At 38.2% G+C, this 25900-nt stretch overlaps 1 long non-coding RNA gene across 2 annotated transcripts in view; it reads left to right on the top strand.

Annotated features, from left to right (window-relative positions):
• Positions 1–2949: 2949 nt before the first annotated feature.
• LOC124989063 (uncharacterized) overlaps positions 2950–25900 on the top strand; it is a 40536-nt gene continuing 17585 nt past the window's right edge. The window contains exons 1-3 of one of the 2 annotated variants that reach the window (XR_007109552.1): positions 2950–3355; positions 16267–16349; positions 25232–25477. This is a non-coding gene — a long non-coding RNA (uncharacterized LOC124989063). Of the gene's footprint in view, positions 3356–16266; positions 16350–25231; positions 25518–25900 lie in introns of both variants that reach the window. The other variant, XR_007109551.1, reaches the window with a different exon arrangement.

Below are 25900 nucleotides of genomic sequence, written 5' to 3'. Positions count from 1 at the left end.
TAAAAACTTTTATGCAAGTAGACTTTACTGTGAAATGTTATCTTTTGTTAGTTCAAAGGTTCCCAAAGATATAAATTCTTCAGAACTGCCCTGAGGTGCTAGGGATGTAAATTGAATACTTTACAATTTGTAGACTGTTCCTGCAGTAATGTGTATCTCCTCTGTGAGTGAGTGTTTGGGGATTTTTCAATTACTGGAGTCTGAAAACTCAGAGATTCTTTAGGGCAGAAAAAAGATTCTTCTCAAAGTTGAGTCACTGATGTTCAAATTAGCTGCCAAAAGCACTATAATGATCTGTGTTCCAGATTTTGCTAAACAGGGAAAAATGGCCCATTTTTGTCAGGGGGAAAATAACCTCTTCTAAACCACATCCGTGAATAACTGCAAGACGGGTTAGGTGATAGCATCAAAGTGAAATAAATTGTGGATGTGCACCCTATATAATAGACTGATGTTGTTTCCCAAAGACTCCAATGAGCTTGTTTATATGTTTTAGGGTGATAGCTTAAGTATGGCCTTTGGGATGTCACTTAACCGCTTTTTACAAAAATAATGAATGAAAAATGATAAAATAGTATATGTGCCTTTAAAATGAAGCATCCTTCAGAATTACCTACTGTAGAGCCAGCTCAAAATAACAAGGGAGACTAGAAACTACAATTTGCAGATTTCCCATCTAATTCTGCTGATCTTTTCTTACGAGATGTTTCTTCCTTCCATCCCTAAATTAATGAAATAGACTGGAATAAATTTCATTTTTTTTTCCTGTAGCAGAACTGCCAAGTACTATTGAAATTATATTTAAAAATCAACATTCAGGAAAAGTCACAAAAACAAGCTGAAAAGACAGCCTGACGCTAGTGTCTTTTAGGCCTCTTGTTAAGAGTTGAATCGTGGGCACAAGCAGCCTGAACTAAGCAATAGTCAATTATTATGGGATTTTAAAATAGTCTTAATAATATTGCCAAGTAGTCCCTTTATTTATTTATTTATTTATTTTCGCTGAATGGGTGATCTACTTCAATTAATTTACCAAAAAGGCTCTATTATCTTTTAAACTCAAACCCTTGGCACCATATTGTTTGAAAGAGCTTATTCTCCTAAGTAGGTCAGTTATTCTTGTGTTGTCATTTTTTGGAAGTTTTATGTACTGTATAAATGCAAACTATTTTTAAAATAAAACATTCTTTGATGAAACTTTGCTCATGTCAGGTGCTCAGGAAAACAATCATATTGCAAAATTGGGTTTAATATTATAGATTTCATGAACATATAACTTCACAGAAACTTCAATTTGCTGAATGTGTTCTGAGTATGATATTTTAGGAGAAGGAGGTAAATGATAAGAAATAAAAAAGACAAAGCTGGGGTTTGAATGCTTATTAAATTAAGAAGGGAGATTAAAACTTTTCCCATTAAATACACTTTTATTGAGAAACTACTATGCTCCAGGCAATAAACTTCATGGAACCAATACAAACCTAAAAATTCATCTTGGGCTCTTAGAGTCCAGGGATTTTAATAGGGGAAAAATATGCTAAATAGAAGTAACAAAGAAGGGAATTAATTGATGCTGAGAAAATAAACAAACCTTGCTGTCTCGATAACTTGGAAAGACTTCTTTCGGAGGAAGGATGTGTAGGTTGCACACTGATGAAAAATGAGAAGGCAAAGAAGGGGAGGAGGCCAGAGTCCTTAGGATAGAGAGACTGGCATAAGCAAAGGCACAAACATGTGACATTGCATAGGGGAACAGCACATTTTAATTCCCTAAAGGACAAAACAACAAATTTTGGAGTTGAAAAAAAGAAGGCTGCTGGAATACAGAATGCCATTAGAAGACCTGTTTTATTCCATGCTACATTAAAAAAAATAAATAAATAAAATAAATATATATATATATATATATATATATATATATATATATATATATCTCCTACATATTCACTGCCTCCCAAGTTTCAGTTATACATCTTACTCAAAAGATTAAGGTTCTTGCAGTGACTCAAGGTCATCACTTGAGACAATAATTCCTATTTTAAATCAATAAATAACATCAATTATTTTTTAAAAATTAGGTCGGAGTGTCACTGTAAGCAATTCCTTTTGTTTTCTAAGCATATTCACATTTTTGAAAGCCAACTGAATAAAAGTCATCTTGCTAAAAAGCAGGGTACTCATTGCAAAACCGAAAAACCAAAGGACCAGTTTGCCAAACGTCAATCCGCCTACTTCCTTCAGGAGCCATTTTGTTGGACTTTCCAAATCTATTTCAGAGAATGTGGAGAAGAAACCAGAGCAACCTTAGCTTTCCACAAATTGAACACACTTGAAAGTGAATATTCTAAGGAAAATAATTACATTGAAAAAACGCATTTGAAATTTTCTTTTTAATTGACCAAACTTGTCAGATTTCCTTTGGATAAATGAGTAGTATTAAAAGGCAGGTGCATTTCTCTTATGGCCAAAATCATGCAAATGTGAAAGATCATCCTATTGACAGGAAGAATTATATATTTTATTATATAAATACTATGCAAAATATATTTAATGAGAATTTACCAACTCTGGATGAACAGTGATCTCATGATGGAAAATAAAAAGTTCAAAGGGCAACACAGCAGACAAATGACCGTCGCTCTACCGCCAAAGTGGGGGATATTAAAATATATTAATTTTTCATGGGTTTAGGACCTTCCCATATAAAGTGATATCAGTGGGTTTTTAATTGATGAAAATTCATTACAAACGGTTTTCATATTGCTGCCTCTGATTCCTTGCATCTAAACATAACACTGAACTCCTTCACTCAGTGAAGTTATTTATAAGGAGCATATAATTTTTAATATGTCCATATAGGCATTGTATATTCACAGAAGCGAACCCGATGTTCTTTAACATGTGCTGTTAAAATACCTTATTAACATATTTCCTACATCAAGGACAGATCGTTTTTATCTTCAATTTTAAGATGCTTTGAGACCCCGGCCTTGGCCTCGGTGATCTGCGCAGACCGACCTGCCACTCAAGCCGCCTGCGGTACTCTGGGCAGAGCGATCGCAGATGTGCAGAGCAGCCGGGTTTCCTTGGAAGCCCCTGCGTCTTTCTCGCCGCCGTTGCTTGACGACCCAGAGGACACAGACAGCGGCGGCACGCGTGTGTGCTGGCGAGGGTCCCACTTCTTGGCTTTGGTCTCTGCAGACGTCCAGCCGGCCCCGGTCACAGCGCAGGGTTTTCCAATGCAACCGACAGACCCGGGCTCACCTTGAGCTCCTCGGCACGCGGAGGCGACTTTAGCAGCGCTGCAGACCTAGCCTCCTGGAGGGAGCGGAGGGCCGGGACCCGGGGCAGCCAGGTGAGCATCTAGGCGGGGAGTTCAAGGCCAAGGGCGGTGGGGCTCCGCCCTGCGCGCCCTTCTCCGCGGCCCCCACCCGGCCTGCCCCCTCCCTGCGCTGGGCGCCGGCCTCGCGGTGAAGTCAGCAATGGGCAATGACAGAGAAAGCGCTCATCTATCTGTGAGGAAAGAAGCCACGTTGATGGTTCCCTGGTGGATGTAATTGTGCTCATTACTGCCCATTTACATTTCATCACTCGATTATCACAAATGCCTCATTACTGCTGAAGAGGGTTCGCTGGTGAACTACTTGCTAACGATCCATTCCTCAGCTCCGATGTCACCCGACAGGCTGATTGGAAAAGGCGGAGGGCGAGGAGGAGCTGAGGAGGGGCGAAGGTGAAAAAGGTCTTCTATCAGATTTGATTAAAGGCCGTGATTTAAATCGATATTTAATAAAGTGGCTGCAACCACATAACACGGGCAATTCCCCATGCAGTCAGACTTGTGATTAGGAGCCCCTCACTGCCTGCTACACAACTCAATTGGGTTTTGTGCACTGGCCTGGCACCTGTGTCCCTCAGAACTGCGCCTCCAAGGTAATAGGTTTATGAGCCGATGAACAGGGCTGATAGGTTCTAAATGGATTAACTAGGTGTCTGCAGTCTGGTGATGAATACATCAGACCAGAAAAAAAAAAAATCTCTGCATAAGCAGGAGAGTGATAGGAAGTGTTGACAGATATTGTGTGTGTCACAAGCCCCACAGGGTAAACACTGGCTCGGTGCCTGTCATTCAAGTGCTCTCTCAGAGTAATGGGTGAGGATATCAGGTCTGGCTGCGGCTGTGTAACCAACCTGCAGGTGCCCGGGAACAGAGCCCTGCTGCTGGAAAAGGCTTCGGGGGGCGTGGCTCGCTCACCAGCTCCGGCCAGCCTAAGAAAAGGCCTCCAATATATGTATTTTGTATCTCAAGTATGACTAGTAGAATTCCTGGGCAACCTAGGATTCTTGGTAAATCCCTAGAGAATGGTGTTAAGAAAGATTCTGAGCTTACATCCAGATCCAGTGGAAATTGACCAACCAATGCTATTTAGGGAGTGAGGTGTAATTTCCACAATGTCATCACTTCTTTTGACTCTCCACCCTCTGTAGATGCCTGTCACAGCTAGATTTGTGTCTCCTACAGTTTCAACATGATAATGCAAATGTCTGTGAATGTATACGGTTGAAAGGGACCCACGTTAAAATCCAACCGAATAATCCTCATCAGGTGCTCATCAATGAGAACAGGGTGTATTGAGTTTGATCATGCATTTCCAGCATCCCTAAACTCTTTGACATGAGACCAAAATAATACATTTTTATTAGACTAAAACTGCTGTAAATGTAGAAATCAATTACATGACAATTCTCTCCACCACTTACCCAATATTAGCAGGCTATGAATTTGGGAAATAATGCTATTCCTGCAGAAAAAGGAAAAGTGGACTTAAAAATATGGTTCTAACATAAAAAGCAATTATTCGTATTGACAGTGTAATAATTAATGATTCAGTAAATTTAGTCAGAACATGCTTTGGCATAAAGTGCAGGGAACAGTCATGACCTTAGCAAATTCTTATGAAAACAATCCTTAAAAAAAGATAAAATAGCTATCATGTGGTGAAATTAAATTTATAACATATAGTAAGCAAAGAAAATCTATTCTAAATTTAGCCCCAATGTGATCTGAAAATAAGAATTTGATTTTAAAATAAAAAGCAATGAAGTGCATGATTCCAAGTGACTTTGTGCATTTGGAGTACACCTGAGGTCCAACATGGTCTTATGGCAAGATGTTGTTAACAATTTTCTGGCATTTCTGTCTTACTCATCTATCTTACTCACTTCCTCTATCATTATTTCTGCTTTGCAGGAACCTAAAATACAACTGGGTGCTGATGGGTCTATAAACAGCTATCAAATCTGTTTTCAGCACTTTTTCAAGAGAAGTGGAAGATGATAAGGCTTTAGAACCTAAGAATTCAAAAGTAAATGACAGGTACTCATGAGAAATCTCAGTGAGTCCATCTGAGCACTGTTGCTCCATGGGGAGGATTCGTGCTTTAGCACTGGGTATGAAATGGGTCTCAAATGGTCTGAGCACACTAGATCCTGGGAACCCTCCCAGCTAACCAGCCAAAACTCCCTTCCAGGAAAAATGTCCCACACTGAAAAGAAATTGCTGGAAATAAAATTGAAATATGGCAGAAAGAGGATAATAGAAATTAAAAAAAGAATATTCAAGTACAGCCATGGGCCACATGTGGACGCTGGGTTAATGACAGGGCTGCATATGAAGTAGTTGCCTTGGTGGTGATGTCACCTACTGACCTCATAGCCATCTTGGCTTGCATCGGCACATTCTGTGACTTTCAAGCAATGCTGAAATCACTTAATGATGCATTTCTCAAAACCAATCTTGATAAGCCAGTCTTGCCTTCTGACTATATATTTGCCTATGTGGGGATGTGGGGGCAGTGAAAATGGACTAAGGACATCTCAGGTATCAAGGTGTCATATCTTTTAAAGTATTTCACAAGGTCTGCAGAAAAGAGTGTTCTAGGGCAATCCTGGAAGTCCTCTAGATGTTAAGAAAGCTACCCTAAACTAAACTTACCTCCCCCAAATTAGGGGAAATTAATTTCATGGGGAAAAAAGGTAGCAAAATAAAAGCAAGATCAATCACATACAATGTTATCTAAAATGAGACTGAATAGCAGAATAACATCTCTAGAGTCAACCATCCTCCAGAAAATCCTGTCCACAAAACAGAGGAAAACTATGACCAAATATTTCCAGAAGCCAAAAAAGATCTCATATAATAAAATAAAAATATTTCCCAAAACAAAAATAAGGAAAAAACAATCTAAAAACTACAAGGTTTTAAAGAACTGATTCAAAGTGTGAAATAATAGTCATAAGAGAAATCATTCTCACAAAACTTAGAAATTGGGTGACAGAACTCCAGAAAGAATTGGAAATGAAGTCACTTTTCAGAAATGCACATGAAACTAGAATACACACAAAAATGAACAAACGCTAACAGACGGTACCTTAGAAGTTACAGAAGATATACTGAAAGGGAAAAAATATTTAAAATTCTAAAAGTGAGGGTGATTGAAAAGGATGGGGACAGTCAACTAGGAACTAGTCAACCAAGAGCCCAATATACAAAATGGAAACCTCTCTAGAAGAGAGAAGATGAAAACAGAAAGCAAAACAAGCCTAAGACCCAAATTCTAGAAGCTGTCCTGAAAAGAAAAAAAGATTCCAAGTGACCTTTTAAAAGTCATACTGCACACCTGGCAAAATAAAGTAAGAATTTCCCAAACTGATATGTATTCTAGTCAAACTATTCAACTGGCACAACTATTAGGCATTAAAGAAAATGAAAGTAGTTTAAGTGTCCAGTCACGGATAAAGAAAATGAGATCATCATCAGAATTAGTGTCACTTTATGCCAGACAAACAATAGAAGATTAAATATACGATAGCTAAAAATGAAGGTGTGAATGAAAGATTTAGTACCCAGGCGAATTGACTTTCACATATCAAGATCACAGACAAATTAACATTGCATGGAAAAAAATCAACCATACAGCTCCCATCGCCCATCTACAGTGAGTACTCACAGTGCTATATTGCCCTGGTATCCATCTTGAATGTCAGTTGGCCTTTCTCACACAGGAGATGGGGCTTAGTCATCCTTGATAGTTTCCAGTTTTCCACCTCCTCCCAGTTCTTCAAATGGTTGATCCCAGTATCTGCCTTATACAATCACTTCCTGGTGACCACTGCCCTTTGGGACAGATGGATACCATCTACATGACCAGGTAGACTACCCAGATATGCTGCAGTGACCACCTGTCAATCACAGCATGACTCCACACAACACAGGCCTGCTTGCTGTAAACCTACCTATTCGAGCTTCCCTTAGGAAACTTGCATGGGTAAGAACCTGCACCCCAGCAAAGCCTGTGGTCCCCAGGTCCCCCCATCTCTCTCTCTTACTCCACTCTCCCTGGTTCCCGGCTCCCCCTGCCTGGGGCCCTGTGAGTCTCCCTGCCCACTTCTCTCGGGATCTGTGAGTAATAAACTGCTCCTGGTACAACCTTTGCTTTGTTATGCTGCCTCCTGAGATTCTCACCTGAACCACAAACCTGAATCTGACTTCTTTTTTCTTTCTTTCTTTTGAGGGGAGGAGGGGAAGTCTCACCTAGGGCGTGGCTACCTGGATAGGAGTCAGGTCAGAGGAGAGCCACAGGGAGTTCCACCAGTGTACGCAATTTTCCTGTGATAAGGAAGTCTGGTCACAGGTTGAAGCGGAGGCACTAGAATATCTGCCAGGATAAAGAAGCTCCCAGTGAAAGGTACTCTTAAACACCCATGACCACCTCTCCTGCAGCACCATCAGGAAAGGCCACTCTCCAAAGAAAGAGACCTCAACACCTAATTAAGGGAAATAACACCTTCCTTAGGATCAGTTAGAAAACAAGCCTCAGACAATCATATGCAGATCCACCAACATGAAAGTTAGGGGTAAGCATTAAACTATAAGTTTACCTATAGGATTAAAACTAAATGTGATTATAATAACTAAGGACTATATGTATCCATAGTACAACTATAGACCATATAGAGGGAATGAGTGGGTTGTAAGCACAAAATTTGGGAGTGGAGCATACCAGGGATTGAACCCAGGGGTGCTTAACCATTGAGCCACATCCCCAACCCTTTTTTATATTTTATCTAGAGACAGGGTCTTACTGAGTTGCTTAGGGTCTCACTACATTGCTGAGACTGGCCTTGAACTTTTGATCCTTCTGCCTTAGCCTGCCCAGCCAGGTACTGGAATTACAGGCGTGCACCACCATGCACCGCAGACAAAATATTTTAAACTGCTTTCAATAACCACATTGTAGGCTGGTTATTTTGATCATGTTTTATATAACATAATTTTATCATCTGACATATTAAGAATCAGTATGGAAAGGGAAGAAAAAGCTATATCTGTAACATAGAAGAAGTTAAGAAGTATGCTAGAGTCCTAAATTCTAAGTAGAAATATCAACATAAAGGATATATGTTTTGTTCTACAAGAAATTAAGAAAGTTAGTTCAGAATTCTAAGTATATCCCAGAGGCTGGGGAGGTTGAGGAAGGAGATTGAGAGTTCAAGGTCAGCCTTGGCAATTCAGTGAGACCCTAAGCAACTCAGTGAGACCCTGTTTCTAAATAAAATATTATAAAAAGGCCTGAGGATGTGTCTAAGGAGTTAAACCTCCCTGGATTCAATCCCTAATATAAAGGAAAAAAAAGAATTCTAAGTATAATGTGTATGCACATTCGCACACACATTTTCTAATTCAAATTTAAGCTCAGAATGACCAGTTCTTCTTTTCAGTGAAAGGAACCAGAAACAATGATGTACCAAGCCAGTTGCAATGAACATCATATCCCAGTGTCAATGCAACATGATCTTAGAAGACTGGTGGCAAATCTGGGACCGAAAATGTGCAAGTCGAGGGCCTGAAACATATTCACTACATAAAAGAGAATCATCAAAAATTCTGTAAAGGGTCAGACGCAGTGGTGCATGCCTGTGCATGCTAGCTGCATGGGAGGCTGAGGCAGGAGGAATGCAAGTCTGAGACCAGACTCAGCAACCTAGCAAGACGTTCTCTCAAAATAAAAAGGACTGGGGAGGTAGCTCGTGGTAAAATGACCCTGGATTCAATCCCCAGTACCAAAAACAAAACAACAACAAACAACAACAAAAGAACAGAAAACAAAGAAAAATTATGGAAAAACCTTGGGAGTCTACTTGGTGTGGACCTTATTGATCAAAAGTAGGGTAATTAACTACCAATAAGAATAACAGCAGCAGAGATAGAAACATCATATATGTTAAATGCATGAATTCATAATCAGACATCTTGCACAAGGACACACCTATACACATATATCAAACAGATCATCATCAACAGCAAAAATAGTAGTGAGCCATTTCTGGAGGGTGCTAGGTGCTGTAGTTTGGATGTGGAGTGTCCCCAAAGACCTCTCCAGTTTGATGCTATTGGGAGATAGTAAAAACTTTAAGAGGTCAGGTCTAGGGGAAGGATTTAAGTCATGGGGGCATGTTCTTGAAGGTGATGGTGAACCCCCATCTCTTTCTCTTCCTTTTCCTTTCCCAGCCATGATATGAACATCTTGCTCCATCAGACATTCTCTACCATGATATGCTTCCTTTCCACAGGCTCAAAATCAATGAGGTCAAACAACCACGGGCAAAAACCTCTGAAACTGAGAGCGAAAGTCAAACTTTTCTCTTTTATAAATTCATTTTCTTTTATGTCTTTTATTATAGAAAAGATGCCTAATACTTGGGAACCAATATTTTGAAAAAGAGCAAATAAAAAGAATCAAGAATTTATTTAGCATTTCCTTAACAAAGTATAGAGCTCAGAAACTAACTAGAAGATGACTAGATTTTTTTTATAACAACTCTCAGCAATGAAAGTATATCAGGTAGTTATTGTCATCCAAAGGAATCATAAAAAAAGGCTACAAATCTCCAAGTCTTAAAATAGCAATGACTTCCTCTTCTGGATCTGTGGATCTGCTAAATGCCTGCTGGCCTTGGCTAGGTTCAACTGAGTGCTCAGTCTCAGTCTGCAGGTCCAGCTGGACTTTGGTACTGGAGCCCAGGATGAAGATGCAGTAACTATTCAAAGCAGGCTCTTCTCCTGGCAATGGCAGGAGTGCAAGATAGAAACCTCTGGGGCTCTCCCAACCAAGGCATGAACTGACACACTGTCAATATCACCCATGTACCAAAGGATGGCCAAAGCAAACAACATGGCCAAGGTCAAGATCAAGAGTCAGAGAAATACACCCTGCCTTTTCTGATCTCATGGCAAGAGTGTGGTGTGGATTCAGAGAGGGGTGAAGAATCAGGGCCAACACTTCAATATTCCTCAGGCAAAATTAGATCATCATTTTGTAATTGCAAATGAATTAAAAGATTCAGGCATAAATATCAGAACTGGTTACACCATGAAAACAGTAATTTTTGCCTTTTGTTGAAAAACCCATAACTATCTATGAATGGCCTTGTTTTCCTTCCCCCAAACTCAAAGTGCATGTAATCAAGTCACTAGATAAAATAACTAATGTATGGGAAACATAGAATCATTAAGAACAGGCTAAACTATACTATAAGAACACAATCATTAAAACCCAGATTCAAACACTAAGAAAAATGACCAACTTCTTCAGTAATTGTGATGAAAAAACAAAGAGGTAGAGGATTAAAGTTAACTTTAAAAACATATGTACATATTTATGTCACATATTACATACAATTTAAATGGATATATTTATATACATAAGATTAAATACTTACATGTAATTAAAAACTATGCTATTACATAGCAACTGCACTGTTGACCCTGATCCTAGGGAAATGAAGATGTATTATGTTAACACAAAAACCTGCACCAGAAGAATCAGAAATTATACTCAATTATATGTGATATCAAAGTACATTCTATTGTCATGTATAACTCATTAAAACAAATAAAAAAATTTTAAAAACCCACATTCAAATGTTCATAGCAACTCTGAAATTGGCACAAACTGGAAGCAACCAAATGTTTTACAATATTTGGGGTTTTGAACCATTGGTACATTCACAGGATGGAATACAACTTAGCAGCATGCAGGGAACAGAATAATGATGGGTGCAGATACATAAATAGATCATTATGGAATTATGATGCTTGAAAAAGACCAATTCTGTTTATACAACATTTTTAAAATTACAAATTGGAACAGATTCATGATTTCCAGGTGCTAATGACAGAAAGTCAGCATGAGGATATCGAGGTAGCACGTGAGAAATTTGAGGGTCTAAAACAGACCTGTGGTACTGACTTTGATGATAGTTACACAACCACAACAAAACAAAACATGCACACACACACACACAATGTTGCATGGATGTGAGTGTGTCCATCAGGCAAAATCAAACAAATTCTATGCTTTATATGAATGTCGAGTTTCTGGTTTGGGGGTATCGTACAAGAGTTATATAAGATGATATCATTGGAGAAAATTGGTGATATCTTTGTGTAACTTTCTATTAATCCATAATTACTTAGAAACAAAAAGGAGAAAGAACTGTATATTTTGAAATATACACATAAAACGGAAGGGAAGACTAAATAACAAAAGTCCAGAAAGTTTTTTGTTTTTCACTTTTGTACCAGGGATTGATCTCAGGTGCACTTGGCCACTGAGCCACATCCCCATCCCTTATTGTGTTTGTGAGACAGAGTTTTGCTGAGTTTCTTAGGATCTTACTAAGCTGCTGAGTCTGGCCTCAAACTCGCAATCCTCCTGCCTCGACCTCTCAAATTGCTGAGATTATAGGCATGTGCCTCCACATACAGATAGAGAGTTATTTTTCTTATGGGGAGAAAGTTATTAGTGGAAACAGGGAGCCTGTTGTATGACTTTTGGGGAAATGTAACGCACACTTGTTTGAACACATGAGAACTCGTAATACAGAAAAAGAATGCTAAATTGGAAACCACTTGAACTCACCACAACAGAATTGGGAAATGGACTCAGACTTCATAGTCCTTTTCTGTTTCCTTTTCTTTTTCTTATGTGTGATTAGCTTTCTGTCAACAGGCTCTTGGGGAAGACACCCAAGTCCAGAGTTTGCATAGTGTCTCAGGTTCCTTTGGTGACTGTTAACATGCTGAGGCACTATGTGGTCAAAACACAGAAAAAGCAACAGTATAAGCTCCTACAGCACCGTGCAACTGCTCTCCTGTGAGCAGAGTTGAAAGCAGGAGTCAAGATGTATAGGGAAATTACACCAGATTTATTTACAGAAGCCATTTGTGTTGAACTAGCAGTTTCCTATTGTGTCAGCAATTTTCTATTGCATTTATTTGTTACTACCGTACTTGGCAAGAGTGCAATCCTATTAAACCTGTACAATACATTACACAAAATTGTAATCATTTTCTATTTTATAAAATAAAAAGAACTGGGAAATTTGTACAATCGTGGAGTCCTAATAGATTTTTCAAGACAAAAATGCATAGTCTTAGGGTAGCTAGTTCCAAATGCACTTCTCAGTTCTTTTCTGATCTCACTTCCAATGTTTTCTCTTTAGTTGATATGAGCAATAACTTACAGATGAGACTCGACTTCATAAATCAAGGAGAAAAGCAAGCAAGCCCTGAAATCAAGCTCTTTTTATTTTTATTTTTTTCCCTCTCTCCTAAGTACATTGGCTCAGCCTGTATTTCCATAAGCTGGTAATCTGGAAATTTATCATTTTATAACAATGTTATAAAACTTATCATTTTATAATAATATTGAGTTACCAATATTACTCAGAATGTTTTACAGAATGGTATAATATTTAAAAATATGAATTGAAGTTTAAATCTAAATCACTCCATGCTATTAGTTGTGATAAATTGTGCTGGCGGGATTCTGTCTGCCCTTCACCCTGTTCTTCAACCAATCTCTGGCTTTGATCTTCTGAAGGAGGTCCATACTCAGCAATGAGTGGGGAATGATCAATTGTCAACTTCCTCAAAATTCGCCAGATAAACCTGAAGCAACTAGGCTGGGGAAAACTACTGTATATCAAAAGGCTATATAGCAGGTCCCTCTGAATCCCATAATTTGGTACAATCCATGTAGGACAGGCTTTCCAAATGGAGCCCTTGGTAGGTGTTCCACATTCACTGCTGAGACTGGAGTAGCGCTCCAGCATCCATTCAGGTCCTGATTTGTCAACTCAAGACTCAGACTCAGCCCTTGCTCTAAAACTTTGTAACTAAAAGACTTTGGGAAAATTAACCTCTTGGTGTCTTAATATTCCCACCTTAAAAAAGGAACAGTAATACTTTCTTTCTATGAATATTACATTCTTTAAAGATTAGACAAATTTATTGTACATATTATGCACACTGAGATTAAGTGAGATACAGAGACTCATACGGTTTCTAGTACATAATATGGGCTTAATCCATGGTCATTGGGACAATGCTGATATCTTCCATGTTCTTTTATTTTCCTAGTCATCGACAGATGTGTCATTGTAAATAGAATTGAGAGCTCACTAAAGTTGTAATTTCACTTTAACAATCATTATTTCTTAGAATTCTTGCAGATTTTCCTGTGTAGATTTTTCGTACTAATAAGTTAAATACAAATTCAGATTATTAAATTAACTGAATTAGAGAAAGCATTTAACAAAATCCAACAAAATTCATGTTTAACAACTCTCAGCAAGTTAGAATCAGAAGGGAAATACCTCAACATGATAAAGAATATGTGCAAATATATTTTATACAGTTAGCATTACAATTAATTGTGAAAAACCAAATGCTTTTCCCCTAATATCAGGAAGAAGGTAAGAATTCCAACTTTTACTTTTTGAATGGACAAAGTACTAGAAGTTCTCTTCATTGCAGTAAGGCAGGACAAAGAAAGAAAAAGACATACTGATTAAAAAGGAACTGAAACATTTATCTGGACATGCAGATGATATGATACCCAGTTTAAAAAAAAAAAAACTGAAGAAACACACACACACACACACACACACACACACACTCAACTGTAGAGCTAATAATTTAGCTCAGAAGGTTGTAAGATATAAATTCTACAAATAGAAATCAATTGTACTTTTTTATAATAACAATAAACATGCAGAAACCAAAATAAAAATTTCTCCGAAGAAAAGAAGGTATTTAGATATAAAACTAGTAAAACATGTACAGAAAATTTATGATGAAAATTATAAAGTGCCAATGAAATAAATAAAGCAAAATATAAATAAATAGATTGTGTTCATGGACCTGAAAATACAACATAGGTAAACTTGGATTCTGCTATTAACTGGAAAGGCACATGCCCCAAGAACAGCTTAAACAACCCTGACAAATAAGAATGGAAAGGGAATAACTTCCCCACCACTGTTACGGTTTCCTGTGAAGCCACAGGATCCAGGAAGTGTAGCTTTGGTAGAGAAAAGACATACCGATCACCAACACTGAATAGAGGAACCAGAAGTAGGGTCCCAGGTGTGTGTACATCTGATTTCCACAAAGTTCAAATGCAGATGATTTCCTTGAAAATGATTCTCAAGCAAATGGATATCCACAGGTCAAAACACACAAAGAAGAAGAAGAAGAACAACAACAACAACAACAACAAAACCCAAACTGCAAAGCCCAGAAGCCCTACCCAAACTTCACATTTCAAAATTTATCTCAAAACAGATCATTTGCTTCCTCGCAAAACATAAAACAATTTTCTGAAAACCATAATCAATGTTAGGGAAGCAAATCTAGGGAAAGAGTCTTTTAAAGTTGACACCAAAACATGAGTCAGAAAAGGATGAATTGTTAATTCCAGCTGCCAAAAAATGTAACTTTTGATCTGCAAAAGTCTATGTAAATGGAGGTGGGCAGCAAGCTCCAGACTGGGAAAAATACTTGTAAACCACATATCCAATAAAGGACTGGTATCTGGATTGTACAAAGAACTTTCAAGTGCAACAGTTTAAAAAAAAAAAAAAAAAATCCCCTCCAGTTAGAAAATATTCAAAAGACATGAAGAAGCATTTCTCCCTGGTACATAGAGATGGCAAATAACCATGTCAAAAATTGCCTATTAAAAGAGCCAATAGGGAAGGGCAAATCAAATGCACAATGATATATAACTACACCCCTACATGACACGGTTAGTACCAAATGCTGGTGGAGATGTAAAAAATGTAGTTCACTCATACATTGTTAGTGGTAATGCAAAATGGCACAGTTAACCAGAAAATGTTGATATTCTCTTTAAAAACTAACCATGTAACTACCGTATGATTCAATAATTGCATTCTTGAGCATTTATCCCAGAAAAATGAGCATCTATGTTCAAACAAAAGCCTGTACATTAATGTTCATAGCAACATTCTTTGTCGTAGCCCCAAACCGGAAGCAGACCAGATGCTCTTGAAGAGATGTGGGGGTAAACAATTGTTCGTGGATTGCTACTAGGAAGGAGCTATTGGGGAACACAAAAATGTGAATGCATTTCCAGGCAATTACACTGAACAGAGAGAGAAGGAGAGTGAGAGAGATAGAGGGAAGGGGCGGGGGAGAGAGAGAGAGAGAGAGAGAGAGAGAGAGAGTCCTAAATGTTTACAGACTATATGAACCAATTTATAGAAATTTTGGAAACAGAGAGGAGAGGACATGGACATGGTTGCCATGAGTTAGGGACCAGATGTCTATAGGACAGGGTTATGTGCAGGAGGGTGTAGTTAGCACAAGGGACCCTTGTGGTGTTGGAAGGATTCAGTATCTTGACCGTGAGTCTACAAGAACAACCCTAGAGCCTGTTGGTGGTAAAATGGTTACAGGAAACTCTGTCCATACTCTGGTCTCCACTATGGCAATTGAAACTGAATGAACTAGTGAAGAGAGCAAAACCACAGGTACATGGCACTAAAACTATTGAGCACAGAGAGCCGATCAGCCAGTGCCCAATTCCATGTAATAAACCCACACCCTTCTGTGCACCTGTCAGAGGCCAGGACGGTGGGTGCTGTGGGAAGGAGTGACTGCCACTTGCTGATTGTGGCAAGCAGAAGGAGGACTTCTGAGACAGGCAACACTCCATTTCATTACCTAAGTGATGGGTTAAACCAGCATGTTCAGCTAGACAAAATTCCCTGTGATGTACAATTGGGATTTATGTCTTTTCTATACACGTATTCCAAAGAAAGCTTTTGGCAAAGAGCTGAGGAGGGACCAAAGCAAGAGAGCCCTGATTCAGGAGACTTTCTGTTTCTTTGCAGTCCGGCTCAGTAACATTGGAGCCCCTCCTCAAAAACCAGCACTCCTCATTAATTGATGAATAACAGCCAAACCCAATAAAATGGTATGTACACAAGGTCTTTTGTGATGTAATCCCACTGCCCTTTACTGGTGGTGGCTGCTGTCCTTGTCCTGCATTCTGCATTCATTCATTTTCAGTGATATTTACTGAGTTTTGTTCCAGGTGACAGTAATGTATTTTGGAGCAACAGATACAAGTTTTCCTCTCCTGCAGTCTTTGCCAGGTGGTAGGGAAGACATAACATAAAACAGTTAATTATATTTCACAAGGCCGAGGGCTACCAGGGAGGAAAAACAGGATCTTATGGGGACATAAAGAAGTGTCTAACTCAATCTAGAGGAAGGCCAAAAAAAGACTTTTCATGGGAATGAAGGTTGACTCTTAGAACAAGATTAATAGACGCTCACAAGGTGTGTGTGTGTGTGTGTGTGTGTGTGTGTGTGTGTGTGGTGAGAAAGAAAGGCAAAAAGCAATCTTAACTAGTCACCGGTTAGCTTATTGTGAAGGATTTTTCTTATGTGGTCTCAAAGAGCAGAAGTGAAACAAATATATATGCATGGTGTAAAAGAAAAATTGAATATTCTTAAGTAAATTTATTTTTAAAGAATTAGAGATTTCTGAAATTAGAGTCAACTATTGTGGTGATTTTTAATTACAGTGACTGTTTTAGTCAAGTGTTTCACTGCTGTGACTAAATGATCTGACCAGTACAAACTGCAGAGGAGGAAGAGTTTATTGAGGGCTCACGGTTTCAGAGGTCTTAGTCCACAGAAGGCTGGTTCCATTCCTCAGGGCTCGAGGTGAGGCAGAACATCATGGCGGAAGAGCGTGGCAGAGGGAAGCCGCTCACATCATCAGGAAGCAGAGAGAAAGTCTCCACTCTCCAGATAAAAAATATATACCCCATAGCCATGCCCCAATCCCATCAGGGATTAATTCACTAGTTGGGTTAAGACTCTTATGACCCAATCATTTCTCCTCTGAACCTTCCTGCATTGTCTCACATGTGAGTTTTTGGGGGACACCTCGCATCCAAACCGTAATAGTGACTTTTCAAACCAGAGACCTAAAGCACACTTAAGCCTGAGAAGGGGGTTTGAGCTGGATCTTTTAGCTTTCCTTTGACATCATGAGAATCATGAGCATCATGGACTACCCCTACTGCCTACGGTCCTGAATGGTCAACTTAGGTGACACTGCTTCCAAAGGCCACATTTGGTTGATGCTATATGTCAATGGATAGGCCCATGTGAACAGTCAAACGCATCTGTTTATATTTCCTATGACTATTACAAAGCAGTGATTCATCTTTAATAGAACTCCCTACCACATTCTAAATAATTACCTTGTTTTTTTCTAGTGCAATGTATTTCTTTCCTTTCACTTTGTAGCTAGCAGTATTTACTCTTACTTTTTTTTTTTTTTTTTTTTTTTTGAACCAAGGATCGAACCCAGGGGGTCTTAACCCCTGAGTCACATACCCAGGCCTTTTAAAAATATTTTATGTAGAGACAGGGTCTTGCTGAGTTGCTTAGAGTCTCAGTAAATTGCCAAGTCTGGCTTTGAACTTGCTGTTCTTCTGCCTCTGCCTTCTGAGCTGCTGGGATTATAAGTGTGCGATATAGTTTCTAGCAAAGTAACAAAACCTTGCTCTCGGGAGGTATTCCAAATGGTCAAAACCTGGAAGTAAAGGGATATAATGAAGCTCTATTCTTTTCTTGTAGAGAGTCTAGTCAACTTTCTAAACCCCCAAAAGTTATACTTTGGTTTGTTGCAATTACTGCAAGTGTGTCTTCTATGAAGTGGAAAAGAATTCATTTGAATGTATGTATTCAAATATTTGGATTCTTGCCAATGAGTGAGCACACAGAAGGCTGGGCCTTGAATTTCTTTTTTTTAAATATTTTTAGTTATAGATGGACACAGTATCTTTATTTATTTTTTTACGTGGTGCTGAGACTCAAACCCAGTACCTCACACATGCCAGGTGAGTACTCCACCACTGAGCCACAACCCCAGCCCATGGGCCTTGGATTTCAAGTGATCATGAGACCTTGTAGATCTCTTGTTTCCCATTGTAACTCTCATCCACATCTTTTGACTCACTTTCTTTTTGCTGTCAATTACTTTATCCAAACACCTTCTTCTTCCAGAACCATCCTTCTGTTCCTGAAGTCTCTGCATTTGTGGCTATTCCATTCTCCAGCTGTGCTGCTCTCTGGTCTTTGGAAATGACCAGGAGAGGTCTGACCTGTGTGGTTAAGGGATTGGGCTTGTTGCCCCATAGAAGAGAGAAACTTATCCCACAGAGTCTGCCTGACAAGAGTAGCAACTATTTACCAGCTTCACGCTCGGTGCTGTTACACAACAAAAAAGAAAATAGGACAAGAGAAAATATGTTGGGAGGCAGAGGTTGGGCTTCCCATTCTGACTAGGTCAGTGATTATATTCATGCTAGATCCTGAGCAAAAAAGAAAAAAAAAAGAAAAGAAATTGCATGGCTCGAAATAACCAAACTCAGGACAAAATTAGGTGGAGGCTAGAGTGACAATGTAGGAGGTAGTCACTTCTCCCCTTGCCTTTGCCATTCAGGCTTCCCCCAAGGCTGAACCCAACAAGCACCAAAACCTTCATGTAACAGCATTCAATTCCTTTCCAGGTTAAAACATTGATTTCGTACAGGAAATGCTCCTATATATGGTTTGATACCTGAATTTTTAAGTGTCTTGGGATTTTTGAAAGTTTTGTATTGGAGAAAATTCTGTGTACAAAGTAGTAATGAGGACAAAAATAAATCGATATGCAATTTAAATTGTAAAATTCCATTTTTGTTAAATTGTCCTTTTGTGTGACCAATTTTATGTCCGCATGGAATAAGAAAATAAATATACATATATTTATGTAAGAAACACACACACACACACACACACACGGATAGAAAAAGCAAAGTGGAATTCAGTTTAGGTGTACTTGCTATGAGGCAGTGACACAAAGCAATATTTCATTTTTAAGGCTAGCATCTAGGAAGTTTAACTTAACCTGGCTCACATATCTCAAAGAAACTAAGGAAAGGAAGGGAGGGAGAAAAGGAAAAGGGGAGGGGAGATCAGAAAGAGAACAAAGAAAGAGAGGAACAGAGAGGAAGGGAAAAGAAGGGATAGGGCAAAAGAAAGAGAATAAAAGAAAGAATGGAAGGAAGAAAGAAGAGAGAGTGAATTGGAAAATAGAAACGGAAGTGTTACAGAAGCTGTCAATCAAAGTAACACTGCCTATTTGGGGTGTTATGGTAAGGACACACCAGGCAACAGTGAGTGTGTTCTGCTTGAATTCATAAAGACCTACTGTAAAGTTACATTAATTGGAAACATTAGCAACAAGTGTTTTACCCAGTACACATCGATCTTGCAGCATTAAAACTGCCAGTCTAAATATGAGTGTTTCTCTCTAGTGGTTTATTGTTACACCACAAATGATATTTAGCACCAGCCAGACTGACCTTATTTGGTTATATTTCTTATTCTTTAATGAATTGTTATGCAAAGCAAGGTGTGTGAACATATGTTTTTCCTATTACTTCTTTTATATATTTTTAAACACTTTGTCTGGAATGCTAAATCTCATACGGAAGAAATAACATATTTGAATCGAGGGTTTTTGCAAACATATATGCTATGAATCATGTGTTAACATGATAATTGTTTCCACACACATACATCCAACCCACAACAATGATTATTAAAATAATGTAAGGGAAACCTACCATAAATATTTGGACTTACTTTTTGTAAAGCAAACTTTTTTTTTAACTACTTGGTAAATATATCCTATACAGATTTACAGTTGTTAAGTTCCTTTGAATATTTGTTCATACTAATAATGTATTTTTCTTTCTTTCTTTCTTTTCTTCCTTTCTTCCTTTCTTCCTTCTTTCCTTCCTCCCTTCCTCCCTCCCTCCCTTCCTTATCTCTTTCTTCCCTTTTTTTCATTTCCCTCTAAACTTCCCATGTTCAATTGTAATTTTAGAATATTTATAATTGAAGTAAAAAACAAATGAAAAAAGATGCAAAGCTACTGAATCACTAGCTAAGCAATTGAATCACTAGCTAAGCAAAATTAAAAATATTTGTCCCAGGCCCTGTGAGTTAAACACTTGAGGTTCTGGTCACTCAAGAGGAAGAGGAAATCCTAGCTAGGAGTCTATTTTATTGACAAGCAGGAACCCTGGAACCCATCCCTCAACTCACATACCTTTCCCACTCACCTTCCCCTCAGGTTACTAGAAAAACAAGAAAAGGTCTTTGGGTCACCCATAGGATCAGTTTTTTAAAAGGAAAATTTGAGCATGCTAACTAGTAACATATGAGGGTGAACAGCACAAGAACTCCTTGATGGAATTTGAGCCCCGGGACCCTCTGGGTCCAGAGTATCAGTTTTACTAAAATGCATGTAGTTCTTAAGATATAGGGAATACTAATCCATTAAGATTTCTAATATTCAATAAACAAATCAGGAGCAGGTTTCTAGATATGGAATTATTTAATTACTAAAAGGAAACTGGACACAGTCATTTTAAAGATACAGCCAATACCCCATGTGAAGTTTCTATTTTGTTGCAGAGAGTTTTCTGAGGGGTCATTTTGCTTTCTGTCAGTGACCAGGACAGGGTTAGTGACAGAGAAAAATGGCCAAGAGGAAACCCACTCTTTCCGGTTGATATTAGGGGCAGCAAAACTGGCTTGCATGGTGAAATTATGGGAAATATAAATTTGACTTAATTTGGGAAATCCTATAGGATATTCCTTCACACCATTTTGAAAGTGAAGCTGGTAGCCAGGTAGCCAACATAACTGGCTTTCAGGACTACTTTTCTTCCCAGTCTTGCCACCGCTCTCTGTATATGGAGGTACGTCTCTGGATTTTGGTTCCTCCTCACAATTCTTCCCAACCCACTGTTTATGACACAATGTCCCCTTGCTGTTCTTAACACAAAAGAGACACATGAACAAAAGGAACAATAAATATGTGGGCAGGAAATCTAAACACTGTCCTGGAAAAAAGAGAATATTTGAAAATATAATACTATGACATTTTTGACATCACAAGAAGTCCTGATGTGGTCAGCCAGTTGCTGCTCTGAGACCTTTTCAAACCTGCGGGCCTTTTCTAGCTTCCTGGCCCATTATTTTTCCCCTGTGTTCATCCCCCACCCTGTGCTGGGGATTAAAGATGGCCAAATTGAACTTAGCAAAATGAATACTCTTCTAAACTCAATACACACCCATTCAGTCTTGTAGATATCTAAATCTGAAGTTCAAGGTCAAACAGATGCTTGAAGACAATTAAAGAGACCATAAGGGACTGGAATTGTGAGTCTCTAACAAAAATGCTTATGTCAAAAAAAGAAACATAGGCACACAATTTAATATAAGAGCCTACCTGTATGTTGTCTTGGGGTGACTTTGGGGAGTGCTCATTTTAAATTCTGTCTTGGCAGTTTTAGAATATCTAGCAATAATACTCAGAGATTATATGAATTTCACTTTATAACTTATTTTAAGCCTCAACACTTTCTAAGTCACTGTGTGTTTCTAATAATAGCTCTTTACTAACATTCTGACCCCATCTTTTTCTTATGCCATATATTGGCTCAGAAACAAGTCTGACATTGATATTTTCTTTTTTATTTCATATTTCAAAATTATTTCTGTAAACACCTTAGATGATCAATAAGAAATCTTAGTATTATTTATTAAAGTACAGAGCAAAACTCATAACATATTAATAAATATTGATTCCTGATATTTTAAAACTCACGTATTTTTTCCTTTTGAAAATTTACTACCACCACAGGAATTTTGTATTAACAAAATCATCATCTTATGTTTTTCACTAGTCTCTATGGCACTGCTTTTATAAAAACATCTGACTTAATAGATATTTATTAACGTGAAGACCATTGATATGTGACATATTTATATTTTGGCATACTTGAAACCAAATGCAATCTGAAATGGTGAATTTAAGTATTTTAAATATTTCATGTGCTTTTCTGACTCCAAGTGATGATAATGATATACATGCCTTATAATCTTTAAGAAATTATACCTAAATTTTTTTTTCTCAAAACAGTTTATTTTAACTTATAGCAAGCTATAGAAACCTAGCATTGTATCAAGGACTCATTATCAACAAACCAGAAACAACAAAAATCTAGTGAGTCAAGATGGCTTTTATATACTCATTTATGAAGCTGTTACAACTACTTTTCCTTCTCTCACTCCCAAACAAATCCAGTCAGCAATTTTCATGCATTAATATTCCCACAGATATTATAACATTCAACATAAGAAATGTAAAGGCCATTTTTTTCTAGCTTTCTTATTCTTTTGGATGAAAAACTGAAACTAGAAAACATAGTTAAATAATTTATCCAAGAATGAATCTTTTGGTCATTTTGAGAAAAATCAAATAATCTGGTACAATGAACTTTTTGAAAAAGTTTATTTATTTATTTATTTTTTTATTCCACATTCCCATTCACTACATGGAGATCTCATTTTACAAACCTCAAAGTCAAGAGAGTCTTTGGAATTATTTGTTAGAGATTCTTAACCCAAACTAGGCAAATGGGTAGCATTAAACCTGCACTTGGGTCTTTTCCTTCTTGAGGGTCTCGGGGTGAGGCCTGAGGTCTCTAGATCCCTGGGCAAGTAGCCTACAAATATTGACAATATTCCTTTGCTAACTTTAGTTTATTGAGTAAATATTTTAATTGTCTATATCTGCCATAGTATGGAAAAATTGGGATTAATCTATATCAACATAACCTTCCCAAACAGAATTCCCTTTATATTATCTCTGAGTGATGATCATTTATCACAATTATTAAAAGGGAGTTGCCTAAAAGTTACAGAGCCTCTGGCAGACAACTTGTCCAAGTCCTTTGCTTTAACTGTAATCCCCATCTTATTTGAATGTGAAAGAGCATGAGTGTGTAATTGTTCCTGGTCTATCAACAGATCATATGAGGATCAACTTTCCCGAGAAAGAACCCTAGCTCCATCCCCAGCTCCTCAAAGTAAATCTGAATCTGGAATGAAAAACTCCCTGTCAAGCAGTATTTAGGAAGGTAATGTTTGAAAGAAGTAGGGAAATAAAATTTCGGTACACGGTAGACTCCTAGGTTTTTGTCTTGTGATCCCTGGCTGATAAGATCTGGATATAATAACAGATTTCCATCACAGATTGGAAAAATGGCTCGAAGGGCAGATGGTGGTTCATTTCGATTATAGAGAGAAGTACAAATGTGTTTAAGCTACTTTTATCGATTTTAAAATTTGGTCTTGTGTTTATGGGAAGAGAACACATCTGATAGGCACACACGTTGATCTGTTAGTCCTTGCTGCAAAATAAGTCACCCCACATGTGAGTGGCATGCAAAAATAAGCCCACATCCCTGGGGTGGCTGTCTGGACAGCTGTACTGACCTTGGCCATCTTCATCCATAGAGCTGGGATTTGGCTTATTTTGCAGAGCCTGGCATGGAGAGACTGGGACTGCCTTGGCATGCCCTTCGTACCTCACATCTTCCGGTAGATGACCTAGGCGTGTTCTCATGATCATGGCAGAAGTTGCAAGGAAGAGCAAGCCCAATTGTGTAAGCATTTTCCAATCCTTTGCAGATACCGAGTTTGCTAAATCTTGTGGCTTGGACAGTCCCATGCTGAGGCGGGAGACAGAATACATGGAGCCTTCTAACTTACATAGCAAAGGATGGGGATTTAAGAAGGGATGGGAAATTGGGACCAGTTTACAAACTACCATGGAATATAGATTTTAATTATGTTATAAATCAAAACTTCACCAAAAGTGTTTTCAACAAGGACACAAGAAAGTAACACACCTCAAATGCCATGATCATAGTTGCATTACATGTAAGAACCATATTCTTCTTCCTTTAGTTCCACTTAGTTGCCAAAAATGTCAAAGTTAAATATAACGTATTTTACCAGTGTATATTTTTGATATAGTTACTTTCTTAATTTTAAGGGACTTTGAGCTTGTATTTTTAATGGCATAATCTTATCTCTTTTATTTGATATGTCAGTTTCAAAGCGTCTAATAAGGCAGAAAGAATATATTTTTAAAATAGATAACACACTGTAAGATTTTGTGACATTTTAAGGTCAAAGCCTGACTTTCTCATTGGCTTTTGACTTCTGTTAGAACAGAGTTGAGGGTTTCTATAGGTAGCCAATCAACATAACAACATTATAATAAACTCCTTTGCACTTTTATAATCTGCTTTCCTTTTATCAAAATGGTGATCTAAATCTTAACCGACCAGATCAACATTTTCTGAAATCTAAACATCTACATTTATTTATTTTCACCTGGTCAGGGGATTATGGGAATTTGACTTCTCATAAAGGGCCTGCAAAACTCTTTAGGAATAGTGAGCTATTTTACATGAGGAAATGTAGACATGCTAAGGTCAAGTGATTTGCCTTCTTCACACAACTAATCAATAGCAGAGCGAGGAGGAGGCCAGAGCTACAGGACTTGTTCTGTGTGCCAAGACTTATTAAGTAAGGCAGACTCAAGTACATCTGATACTCAGCTCAAAGTATTGAGATTGGACTGCTCATTTCCACCCAGGTGGAAATGTGTGTACAAGGCCCGTTAAACTTGATATATTCCTAATGTCCTGCAATTACTGAAACACCTGTGGCCGAAAGTCGCTCTGCTCTGGAGGGAAAAATGTGTGGCTCCTTCAAACAGTTTGCCTCACATTTCATTACCTTTACCTGTGGCTACATGATCTACAGATTCCACATTAAGGTAAGTCACAAGAACTATTTCTTAATGATATCAACTCTGAGGTGTGACTGTGTTGATTTGTGGGTTTTGTTTTTCTTTCTTAGATTTTTTTTTTGCTAGTTTCAGTAGCCTGTTATGAGAAAACATGTGTTTCCAGTGGATGTTCAATAGCCCTGAGACAGCCATCTGCTGAAGGTATCAATGAGTAGAAAATACTCCCATGCTGAATTGGGATTCCACATCCACTTCAAATCTGGAAACTTCCCACGGAAGTCTTTTAGTTCAAGAACATGCCGCAGGCACACAGTGCCCAACAGGTGGAAATCGGCTTGAGAGAGCACTTGGCCAGGGTGAGTCCCCTCCAGAATCATCTCAGCCTGGGGAATGCTGGTGAGTGTGTGCACACCGTTCAGTCTCAATCCCTGATTGTTATTGAGGGATAAAAGAGTAAGTGGGAAATATAAATTAAGAGTATGATGACATTGCAAAGGTGAGAAGAAATAATTCTTACTAGTCAAACTTCTGCTCAGAAGGGAAAAAACATTGCAAGTGTATGTTTTCATAGCTTTAAGTATTTTTCAGGATTGTGTTGTCTTGCTTTAATTTAATATATAAAAGACATTTATATTGCATCTACCTGCTTGTGATAATAAGAGACGAGAGCATAAAACCTGTGAACAAAGTTAGAATTCATTCTTCCTTAACAAGTTACAGAATCTGATTGGTGTTGGGCTTTGATTCTAGTTCTTAAAGTACCTGGCATAGAGATAGAG

The sequence above is a fragment of the Sciurus carolinensis genome, chromosome 7 (assembly GCF_902686445.1).
Source record: "Sciurus carolinensis chromosome 7, mSciCar1.2, whole genome shotgun sequence".
Taxonomy (NCBI): Eukaryota; Metazoa; Chordata; class Mammalia; order Rodentia; family Sciuridae; genus Sciurus; species Sciurus carolinensis.
Note: the sequence above shows the minus strand (reverse complement) of the source record. Positions and strands in the feature narration are given on the sequence as shown.